At 33.9% G+C, this 12,947-nt stretch overlaps 1 non-coding gene across 1 annotated transcript; it reads right to left on the reverse strand.

Annotated features, from left to right (window-relative positions):
* Positions 1-4,567: 4,567 nt before the first annotated feature.
* On the reverse strand, positions 4,568-4,674 carry LOC128039448 (small nucleolar RNA R71). Its single transcript, XR_008193952.1, has one exon. It is a non-coding gene; the product is annotated as a small nucleolar RNA R71 (small nucleolar RNA).
* Between the last annotated feature and the right edge of the window lie 8,273 nt (positions 4,675-12,947).

The following is a 12,947-nucleotide window of genomic DNA, read 5'->3' on the forward strand; positions in this document are numbered from 1 at the left end:
GTTAATTTTGATTAATTTTGACTATTTTCGGCAGATTCGTACAAAGAACGAAAATTGGCTCGACAGAAACTGCTCAAAGCATAAAACCGAGAAGCAATTTGAAGCATCGAGGTAAATTTATTGCCAGCCTAAGATGGTCCAAAAATGTGTGTTAATTCATAATATAATTAATTTTAATTTACTCCCAATTTAATTTGGGCTAAATAAATTATTATTAATTAATTATGGAAAAAAGGGTCAAGTTGAACCGCATTGGTTGAACCAAATCTAGTGAACCAAACCAGCCAACAATTGGGCTGCCCAGAACCGTCCATATGCTGACCCAAATCAGCATTTTAGCTGACTAAATAAGCTTGCAAATAAGCCCTTGAAGAACTTTCAACCTTGATTAAAACCCCTCCAAAAAATGTGGGTTTATGGATTTGCCCCAGGCTATTTTTAGCAAAGTTGAATCTCTCAACTTTGCCATGTGTCTAGCCAGCCAAGGGGGGTCACTTTGGCTGATGGAATTTGATATTTTTATCACCCACAAACAGCTATAAAAGCCACCCCTTGCTGATCATTCAACTCATCCCTCACACTCTCATTCTCTCTTTTCCTCTCTCACTTTCTCTCAACTTTTCCTTCCCATTTTCCCTTTTGTTCAAGTGTCGATTTCTTCTCTTTGGAAAGAGGTCCTCATCAGCCATTGTTGAGCAGCAATTAAAGTTTTAATAAGCCACCTTGATAGCCGAGGACAATGGAGAATGAAGAACGGAGAAATCAGTCAAGCCAGGGAGAAACACCAGATTTGCTTCTTGTTCCCTATCTCTTTAAATTTCATTGTCGTTTTGACAAACATGTTTATGAATATTTATGCTATTGAAATGGTTATTTTAATCAATCTATCTTGAATTTAATACATGTTGGGTTGATTATATTTTCCCTGCTTAAATTATTGAAATTGTGTTTGTGCTGTTATAGGCCTCGGTAAGATGCTTGATTAAGTAAAATCATGCCTAAGTTATTCTTGCAATATTAATTGTTATATAACTAATGAATTAATTATTAAATTGTATTGAAATTGTAATTAATCGACACATTACTTAATCAGTGCATGTTATTCTTCTAAGGTAGCTGAAGTTAATTTAGCAATGTATTTGGCGATACATATGCCTTGCATAATTTGTAAGATTATTGTGATTAAACTGTTTCAAGGTAGAAATACTCTGTTACCTCACTTGATCTTTTATATGCTTGTGAAGGTTGATTAATCGCTTGGATTGACATTGAAAAATGTTCATGAGATTGATTAATTTAATAAGTTTGTATGAGCAGTAGTTAGCAAATTACCGAGTTACCGTGAATTTGTTCATAGCAGTATAAACATAAGTTTAAGAATTCTGAGCTAAAGGAATGTAATTAATCCAACACAATTATATAATCTTGATTAAACCTTAGTTGAAATCGTGCATTAGAACCTTTTTATTTTTAAATTTTTTTACTTAGTTTTCAACCCTTAGTTTTTAATCATCTTTAAACCAAAATATTTTCCATCATCAAAGTGTTTTAACATTAATTTCGTAAATATTCTTTTTTACAGTCCCTATGGGTACGATAACTCGACATTTTCTTGTCACTTTATTACTTGTTGCGATTGTGTACACTTGCACATTTTCGTCGTTCCACTGAGTCTAGGGTTTTTTAACTTACAATTATCTATCTTTTACCTACCCTTAGCCTAGCCTTATTACAACCCATTTAAAAGACCTATTGATTCAGATTTCTAGGCTGCCTACATTAGTGCAGAGAAATTGCTAAGTTCAACATATGAAGGCACAAATTAAACTTAGTGATTGCAGTTTAGTCTTAAATATGGGAATAAAATTTAATTGGTAAGATTAGCATATCTTTATTGAGAAAGCATTTAGTCTATTCATGCTATCATGATAATGATTGAGAATAATTCGAACAATATGTATACCTGAGTTGCATAATTTCAAAATTATTATTCTTGAGTATAATTACAATAAACTCATAGTTGTGGAAGAAATATGTTCTAAAGATATTTTTCAATGGTGATTTCAAGCAATTTATTTTTATAATCTGTGCATTTCTTGGGACGAGAAATGAATTACGTTTGGGGGTGTGGAAACACAAAAATATATAGAATTTTTAGCACCTTTTCAACTCTAATTCATGCAGTTTCGTAGTATTTTTTTGTCGAAATCCATACTTTAATTATAAGATAATTAATTTGCACTTAAATTATTAACATATTGAATTTTAATTATTTTTGTAAACAATTTTCACAAATTTGGTGTATTTTCAACAGTTTTACACAAAAGTTGAAAATTGGCTCGGCACTCACCTCAAAAGGCTTGAAACGTTAAGGCAATTTTCTACATCAAGTGAATCAAGAGCAAGGCAAATTATTTTTCCAAAAAATTTTAGTCCAATAATGATTATTATACATATTTTATAATTAATTTTGATCCCAAAATAATTAGGTTAAAATTTAATTATAAGCCTAAAGAAGAAAATGGCCTAATTGTTCTAAGTAAAAGAGGACTAAGTGGCCTAATTGTTCTAAGTAAAAGAGGACTGATCTAACAAGAAGGGGGCAACCCAAACCATCGATATAGCTGGCCCAATCAGTTGACTTTAGCTGATTTTCAAACATGCAAAAAAGCCCTCAAAATTCTCCTAAATGCCATTCATTCCCCTCCACTTTTCATGCCTTTCACTTTTTGCCCCAAGCTAAAAATAGCAAGTTTGAATCACTCAAACTTGCTCAATGCATGGCTGAGCAAGGGAGAGGGAGTGGATGATAACTCTATGCTATTTTTAGAAGTCATTTCCACCTATATATACCCCTCTTCTCTTCCTCATTTTACACAACATACGTCTCTAAATTCTCTATTCATTCTCCTCTTTCTCTCTTCCATTTCCTTCTTTATTTTACTATTTCCTTGTTCGTGAAGGCCTTGAATCGACAAAATAAGCAAAGAAGAAGAGGAGCACACTAGTCTAGCTTCGAAGAAACACCGAGATTTCTTTCCTAGTTCCCTTCTCTTTAATTTTTCTCATTTATGTTGTGATTATGATTGTGAATATTTGTTGTGTTGTTGTTCTAGATTTAATTAAAATGACTTAATTCTAATTCATGTTAGATTGATTGCATTATATTCTCTTAAATTATTAAAATCAGGTTTGTGTTGTTATAGGCCTTGTAAGTTGTTCAATTAAATGAAACAATGCTTATGTTCTACTTGCATTATATTTGTAAGATAACGAATGAATTAATTATTAATTAGATTGAAGTTATAATTAATTGACACCATATTTAATTGGTGCATGTTTAATCTTCTAAGGTAGCTGAGGGTTACATTAGCGGCGATATTAAACGATACTTTAGCATTGCATAACTTACAAGATAATTGTGATTAAATTGTTTCAATATAGTAATATGTTGTTCCTCATTTAATTTTATACTTTCTTATGAAAATTTATTAATTGTTTGAATTAGCATAGGAATATGTTCACGAGACTACTTAATTTAGTATGTATGTGCATCGTTAACAAAATATCAAGTTGTCGTGAAAATATTCATAGCAACAAGAACATGGGATTAGTAATTCTACATTAAGGAATGTAATTGATGTAAAACATTAATGTCATATTGATTAAACTACTTTTTAGAAATTGTGCATTGAGATTTTTACTTTTTATTATTTATTTTAATTACTTAATTAATTTTTAGTTTCTAAATCACTTTTTAAAATCAACATATTTTTCCTTCACCAAATTATTTAAAGATGCATTTCATAAATATTTTTCTTTCACAGTCCCTGTAGGTACGATAACTCAACATTTACTTATCACCTTTTTACTTGTTACCGATTGGGTACACTTACACATTTTCGTCGTTTCAAGTTTTTGGCGCCATTACCGGAGACTATTTTAAAAGACATTATTTATGAAATTGTTAATTTTTCATTTTGGCCTATTTGTTTCTGTTAAATTTTAATTCCAATTACTTTTTTTTTAGGTGTTTATGATTGTTGATCAAATTATTAACTTACCCTCTATAGACCCTGAAATTTAAAGGACTTATAGATAAATAAAAAGACAAGCGAACCAAAGAAGGACCAAAGAAATGAATTTTGCAAATAAAAAAAATCAATGAGGAGCATTCGCTTATAATGCTCACAATCCGTTCATTGTTGCTGATGAGAAAAACTGTGCCATTCGACAATATGTCATTCCTGTCTTCAATAAACTAAATCCGAGTATTGTGAGACCCAAAATTGAGGCACCACACTTCGAACCAAAGCTAGTTATGTTTCAATTTAGTCGGATGCCTACTGAAGATCCATATATTCATCTTCGGCTATTCATGGAAGTGAGTGACTCATTTATACTAGTTGAGGAGACCAAGGATGCCTTGAGATTGAGATTATTTCCATACTCCTTAAGATATGGTGCATGAGTGAGGTTTAACTCCCTACCATTCAGTTCCATAACTACATGGTAAGAGTTAGTTGAACGTTTCTTAATGAAATGCTTTCCTCCATTTGTGACTGTCAAAATCTGAAAGGAAATCATTTCATTTCAGCAACTTGGCGAAGAATCTTTATATAAGGCACGAGAGCAGTTAAAGGAGTTATTACGAAAGTGCCATCATCACGACATTCCTTACTGCGTTCAAATGAAGACTTTCTATATTAGTCTCAATATTCATACTAGAATGATGGTAGATGCTTCTGCAAATAGAGCCCATCTTTGTAAGTCTTATAACGATGCTTATGAGATTATTAAAAGGATTGCCAGCAATAAATATCAGTGGCCAACCAACTAAGTAGCCTCAGAAAGACGAGTAGCAATAGTACATGAAGCAGAAACACTTGCTTCTTTGGTAGCCCAAGTATCTTCTGTGTCTTCTATGTTTAAAAACATAACTGTTAATGGTTTCAATGATAATCTAAAAGTTTAGTAGCCGAACTATTTCGAAAATATTTCTTGTGAATATTTGTAACAGGATTTTGTACAAGTGTACACAGTCATTCAAGTAATAAGTAAGTAAAATGAGTAATTGTCTCCATAAGGAGTGTGCATGTTAATCAGTTATTCATAAAATTATAAGTTAACAAATTGTGGTAAACGCACAATACTTTGAGTGGTGGATGATTAAACGAAATTATCTAGATGCAAGATGATCCCTATGCAATTAAATCTAAATGCAAATGATCTAAATGTATGAAAGGATTTTAGCAACAAAAACACAATTTCAACAATCAATAACATGAATAGGCAAAGATAATCATATTAATCAATTTAATTCATTCTCATCATGCTTAACAATGTTCAAAAAACATTCCATGGCAACTCGATCTTTCATAAGTTTAGAAACCAAATTAAGTCTTCTGGGATCTTTTATTTAGTGAAACATTCATTTTACTGATCATAATAAACTTAGGGTTTCCTAGTATTTATGCGAGGTAACAAGGACAATTAAGTTTGAAAAAATTTAATCACATAAACCTAAAAACTATGTAAGATGATAGAGCTAACTAAAGATATTATGAACCTCTAATTTAGTCGGGTTTAATGATCTAAATTGAGCATTGCACTTTTTATTATGCATCTACTAGTTGTCGTCTAGTTAGGATCGCTCAGCTAATCTAAATGCATCCAATCATGTATGAATGAAATACGTCTTGATTTTAATAGAAAACATGATCGACTTAGGCAAAACACGTTAAACATGAATCAAACAAATATTATTGAATTAACATAATCATCCTAGCTAAACAGAATTAATCTATCATTGTTCATTGCAAGATCAACAAACAGTTAGCAAACATGTTTAAGTTAAACAACAATAAGGAAAGAGTAAACTTTAATTCAATTTAGTAGTCTTTTAGATCTTTCTGACTAAGGTGTTTCTCTGATCCACCCGTTGCAGCTTTGCTCAGGGTTTCTCAAGGTGGCCAGCCAAGAGATGGTCTTGACAAGGCTTTTGTTGGCTAAAGAATGCAAAGAATGAAGTAATGAGAGATGCTTGATGAATGAATGGATAAAGGGATCATTTGAAAGGTGAAAGGTGCGTGGTATTTATAGGTGAAGTTGGTGGTTGATTTTGCTAAAAATAGGATCACATCTGCCTTGATTCTCTCCCTCCTATATCCCGACCGTGATGTGTGGAAAGGTGGGTTATTTAGTTGCTTGATTTGAGAACAAGATCATGCTATATTCAGCTACAGTTGGACGGTTTCTCAAGCAAACCTTGTGTGCCAATTTCAAACATTCTTCCAAGTGTAGGGACCTCCAAATAATTGTCCCAAAGTTGATTTTTGGCTGCCTAAGTGTGGTTGTTGAATTGGGATTCTCTTCTTCTGGATTGGTTGGTTCCATGACCCAATAAACTCGTAGACTGATCCAGCATATATCACCATTTTTTATTGGGTCAAGATGATAAATAAATGACCCCATTTTGCATGGTTGTTGTCGTCCAACACATGAAAAAATAGCACATTTCCATCCACATTATGATATGCTCAATTTATTAAATCAACTCTATGGCCCCACTGCATGATAAAAATCATCACATTAATAAATGACATGAAATAATACAATTTATGCACAAAAATCATGTAATAAAGAAAAATTTCGCATATTTTATACTTTCATGTCCATTATTAACATTTAAGCAAAATCAACTTAATTTATTAGATATTACTCAAGATTAATATAATTATTAAGTCAAAAGGTGGTAAAAATGTATAGAAAAAGCCTATATAATATTTATTTTATAGTATTATGGAGATGGCCATTTCTTTGAAAATTGCCCATCGAATCAAAAGTCAAAATAGTACATGGGAAATCATAATTGGAATGGTCCGCAATTAAATTCTTACAAATCTTCATGGCAGAATCATCTAATTTCTCCATGGTGTAATCAATGGGTGGACCATAGTGACTCTTCTATGCCATTTCAACCAAATTATCCGCTGGAATATTCTCAACAAGTGTAACAACCCCTACTAACTGAATCTTTGATAGTACTAGAAAGAACATATGTTTTCTCCCTACTTATTGGTTAATTTGTCCCCATTTAGTTATCTTTAGCACATATTTTAACATTTTTAGTTCAATAAACTACATTTTATAACTCAATGGATCTTAGCCTAATTATCCTTAATTTTGTCATTTTTTTTGTACCAATGTCGCAGCATAAGTATTTCTAGATTGTGCCCAGAATTGTCGTCGCACCTGATAGCTGTCCGAATGAGAATCAAGATGTGTAAGCTGTCCAGTCTGGTATAACCAACTTGTATGTAAACAAGCAGCATGATTCTAATGAAAGAAATCTATGTTGTTTGGAAGAATATAAATATTCACGTGAAAAGAAAAAAAAAGAGGTTTTTTTGGGGGTATCATCTTCTTCAACCTATCTTTTGAAGCTTTTCGGCTATGGTGGCTTAAGTCTCCTACAGGTGAACCGACATGAAAAAGATGCAGATCAGCTCCTGACGAGGAGCCCTAAGTGCGACACAAGAGGGAATAGAGAGATTCAAGTTGAGATTGTCTAGGAATAGTACTCTCATTGTTTCTTTATTATTTCTTTTCTAAACGATGGTGATTACTTTCTATTTCGTGTTTGTATAGAAGTACATATGATTTCTAGGTTAAATGTTATTTTATTCAATCTTGCTTCTACTGTTTAATCTTTCGGTTTGAATGTTTTTAGCATGGAAGTGTTATTGCGATCACTGACACTAGAGAGTGTAGCGACAGTTCAAGCTAAGAAGCATGACAACGGAAGTTGCTTGTGATTAGAGGAATCTAATCCACTTATTCTTAATAGTGTTCCATTGCCATAATCAGAAGGTGTGGTTAATGTGCAAGTTTAAGTCTTAGATTAAATATAGAAGTCAAGCTTGGTAAGATAGTCACTGCAATTTATTACATCGACAATCACCTATCCTTTTATACCTTGTGAGCACTTAATATTCTGTTGAATATTGACGTTGGGGATCCCAATTTATCATTATCATAGTTTATCTTATTGTTTTCAAGTTATTTCTTCGACAACTACTCTTACAATTTATCTTGTTTTTATCTATTTATTGCATTGACATTGATAGACAAGCGACAACGATCCTCGTGGGATAGATATCTGATAGAGTCATATCTGTCTACTATACATGCATTGATAGTGTACACTTGCACATTATTATTGTGGCGTTAAATAGCCGATCAATTTTTGGCGTCGTTACCGGGGATGGCATTTTTTTGATATTTATTTTTGTTTTTGCATTTTGTTTTTTATTATATAATATTTAGTTGTCACTAACTTGTTTTCTTTTTGTTGCTATTTTCACATTTTATTTTAGGTGTTTGATGACCCAAAGCAATTTTGAGTTTATTGCTGATTTTGATCCAGAAATTGAAAGAATTGTTCAAAGCAGACTTCAAGAACAAAGGAATATGGCTTTAGAAAGAAAAAATGAAGCCATATCCCAGGTGTAGCACCAAAATGCTAATGACCCACCGTTGCCGCAAGACGCTCAAATACAAAATAGGACTACACGAGACTTTCTGGTACCTATCTTGTATGACTTACAATCGGGAGCTGTTAGGCCAACAATTCAAGCTGGGAATTTTGAAGTCAAGCCAGTAATCTTTCAAATGTTGAATTCTAATAGGCAATATGTTGGACTGCCACATGAAGATGCACAGGAACATTTTAAATCATTTTTTTTGATTTGTGCTTCATTTAGTCAACAAGGCGTTCCTAATGACGCTTTGAAGATGCAATTATTTCCTTATTCTTTACACAGAAGAGCTCGTACTTGGTTCCTTGGGCTACCTACCGGATCATTTACTTCTTGGAATGCACTAGAAACACAGTTTGTTTTGTGCTTTAACCCGCCGACAATGAATGCTCGTCTCTGAAATGATATTACAACTTATCAATAGTTGGATGATAGGAATCTTCACAGTACATGAGAATGTTATAAATCTTTGCTTCGAAATTGCCCCATGCACGACATTTGACAGGAAACACAAATTGAAATTTTCTATAATAGGTTGAATTCACACACAAGGAATCTTGTTGACGCATCAGCCAATAGTCCTTTGCTGGATTGCACTTATAATGATGTTGGGATTCATGAGAGAATTGCTCAAAATGATTATCAATATACTATCTCTAGAGCTGCACAAGCAAAAGTTACTTTTGGAGTTATTGAATTGGATGCAATATTTGCACTTAGTGCTCAATTTTCTTCTCTTGCAAATATGATAAAAAAATATGCAAGGGACTAGTGACGTTGCACCTATACAAGTTGTTCTTCCTACCTTTTGTTGTGAGATTTGTAGTGACAACCATAGCTATGAAGATTGTTCATAACATGCAGATAATGTCTTTTATGTCAGTAACATTGGCAACAATTCTTATGCAACTCTTAAAATAATTATGCACGCAATCAACAATCTTGGAAAACTCAGACTGCTGGACAAAATGCAATGACATTCTGGTATGGAAATATATCTACTCAAGGAAATGATAATCCAAAACAAGGGAATTACAATGAACAATAGCAAAACTACAATCAGCACATTCAGATGCCTCCACAACAAAGCCAGATGTATCCACACCAAAATTAGATACAAGCACAACACTCTTCAATGTCGGATCAGCATGTTCAAGGACATCGACAATAACAGTACACGCAAGCTTCTCCTTCTGACCTGTTAGTAGCTCTTGAAGCTTTAATGCGAGATGAGCACATTACTCGCACAGAAGCTATTGTGTAAGGGAACTTATCTTCTATTCGGGCGTTGGAGGCACAATTAGGATAACTTGCTTCAAATCTAAATACTCGACCACCGGGCACACTACCTAGTGACACGAAAAATCCCAGTCTGAGGGGGAGAGAACACTACAAGGCTACCACTCTTAGGAGTGGTAAACAAACTGGCGAGCTGACTACAAACTCTACTGTAACACGTCAAGATACTGGTGAAGTGATCCCTGGTGTGAAGGTTGAATCTAAAGAGCTTGTCGATGTACCAGACAAAGAAGTTCCACAAATTGTCACTCATATGCCTAATGTTCGACCCTCAAAACTATCGATGCAATTAATGATGTCGGCGCAATCAGATGTATCTCCACATTTACCTTTTCCATAAAGATTTAGGAAGAATGAGCAGGATAAGCAGTACCAATAGTTCCTGAACATACTGAAGCAACTTCAGGTCAATATTCCTTTAGTAGATGCTCTTGTGTAAAGTACGAATTTGGGAAATTTATGAATGAGCTCTTGTCCAAGAAGAAGAAGCTCAGTGATATTCAAACTATTACACTCACAGAAGGCTATAGTGTTGTTTTGACAAATAAGTTACCCCCCAAAATGAAAGATCCTGGGAGCTTTACTATCCCATGTTCAATTGGCAACCGTTATTTAGGCAAAGCTTTATACGACTTGGGAGCTAGCATCAACGTAATGCCACTACCTACTTTTAGAAAGTTGGGAATTAGTCACATGAAACTTACTGCAGTGACATTGCAACTAGCAGATCGATCATTGGCTCAACTTTAAGGACAAATCAAAGACATCTTAATTCGTATGGATAAATTCATTTTTCTGGCTGATTTTATCATACTTGATTACGAGGTAGACAAGGAGGTTCCCATAATCCTGGGACGACCATTTTTAGCCACTGGACGAACTCTTATTGGTGTTTACATAGGTGAACTGACCATGTGACTTAATGATGAGCACGTTACCTTTAGTTCTTTCATATCTACTCAATGCAAGGATAAAGAAGAATGTCGTACTGTCGATGTTCTAGATGATTTAATTGAGGAAGAGTTTAATTGAGGAGGAGTTTGCAGTGGCATCTACTGATGAATTCTTATATGATTGTGACAGTAAGGTTGAAGTTAATAATATTGAACTCAAGCATGGATGGCAGATTGAATCCTTAGACTTAACCAATAGAACAACTCTAATTTTCAAGCCATATACTGATGAAACTCCTACTCTAGAATTGAAACCACTACCTATTCATCTTAAATACGTAATTCTTGGTACTAACAATACTCTTCCAGCTATTGTCTCCACAACACTGGATGTAGCTCAAGAAAAGAAATTGGTCCATATTCTTAAATAACATAAACGAGCTATTACTTGGAGTGTTACCGATATTCGAGGCATTATCAATCTTTTTGAATGTACAAGATCAAGTTGGAAGATGAATGCAAGCAATCGACTGAGCAACAAAGAAGATTAAACGAGAAGATGAAGAAAGTTGTTAAGAGAGAACTTATAAAATGGTTTGATGCTGGAATTATTTACCCTATTTCTGATAGCAATTGTGTAAGTCCAGTGCAATGCATTCCTAAAAAATGTGGCATCACCGTGGTTAGCAATGAAAAAGACGAATTAATTCCTACATGCATTCTTACAGGATGGTGAGTCTATATGGATTATCGTAAACTTAATGCTGCCACAAGTAAGGACCACTTCTCAATTCCTTTCATTGACCAAATGTTGGATAAACCTGTTGGAAGTGCCTATTACTACTTATTAGATGGCTAGTCTGGGTACAATCAAGTTGTTATTGCACTGGAGGATCAGGAGAAAATAACTTTCACCTGTCCCTTAGGTAATTTTGCTTTTCGTCGTATGCCTTTCAGTCTTTGCAACGCACAAGCTACATTTCAAAGGTGCATGATAGTAATATTCTCGGATATGATTGAAGATTCTTTAAAGGTTTTTATGGATGATTTCTCAGTCTGTGGAAATGATTTTGATCATTGAGCTGAAAATTTGGATAAAGTATTGAAGCGATGTGAAGACACACACCTTGTTCTAAATTGGGAAAAATGTCATTTCATGGCAACTAAAGACATTGTGTTAGGCCATCAGATATCTAGTCAAGGCATTGAACTAGACAAAGCTAAAGTGGAAATCATTGAGAAATTACCTCCACCGACAAATGTGAAAGGTATTCGTAGTTTTCTTAGGCCTGCAGAGTTTTACTTAAGATTTATTAAAGATTTCTCGAAAATTGCAAAACCCTTATGCTCATTGCTGGAACAGAATTTGAAATTTTTCTTTGACGATGCATGTCTGGATGCATTTATTCCATTAAAGAAGTAGCTAGAAAATGCACCCATTATCATTGCATGAGATTGGTCTCAACCTTTTGAAGTTATGTAAGATGCAAGTGACTTTGCTATGGGTGCTATTCTAGGACAACGCAAAGGAAAAATATTTCACACCATCTATTATGCTAGCAAAACTCTTATAGAGGTTTAAATCAATTATACTACTACAGAGAAAGAATTGTTGGCTGTAATCTTTGCTATCGACAAGTTTCTTTCTTATCTTGTCGGTGCAAAGGTTACCATATTTACTGATCACTCGGCATTGAGATATCTTTTTGAGAAGAAGGATGCAAACCAAGACTAATACGGTGGACCTTATTGTTGCAAGAATTTGACATCGAGATAAAAGACCGAAAAGGTTTAGAGAATCAAGTTGTAGACCATCTGTCGTGATTGAAAGTTGTCAGTGAAGATGGAAACATACTTCAAATTGTCGACGCATTCCAGGAAGAGAAGTTATTTGCTGTAGATTCAACCCCTTAGTATGCTGATTTGGTTAATTATCTAATGTGTGGAAAACTCTCATTGGGTGTCACAGGCCATAAAAAAGAAATATTTCTTCATGAAGTAGTGAAGTATCTTGGAACGAGCCGTATTTATTCAAGGTATGCAATGACAACATCATTTGGTGTTGTGTTCCAAAAGAGGAGATGATTTCAATCCTGAAGCAATGTCATGATGCTCCTTATGGAGGTCATTTTGGTGGGATGCGAACTACTGCTAAGGTTCTCCAATTAGGATTCTACTGGCCTTCATTATTCGAAGACGCCCACAATTTTGTGAA

The sequence above is a fragment of the Gossypium raimondii genome, chromosome 2, assembly GCF_025698545.1.
Source record: "Gossypium raimondii isolate GPD5lz chromosome 2, ASM2569854v1, whole genome shotgun sequence".
Lineage (NCBI taxonomy): Eukaryota > Viridiplantae > Streptophyta > Magnoliopsida > Malvales > Malvaceae > Gossypium > Gossypium raimondii.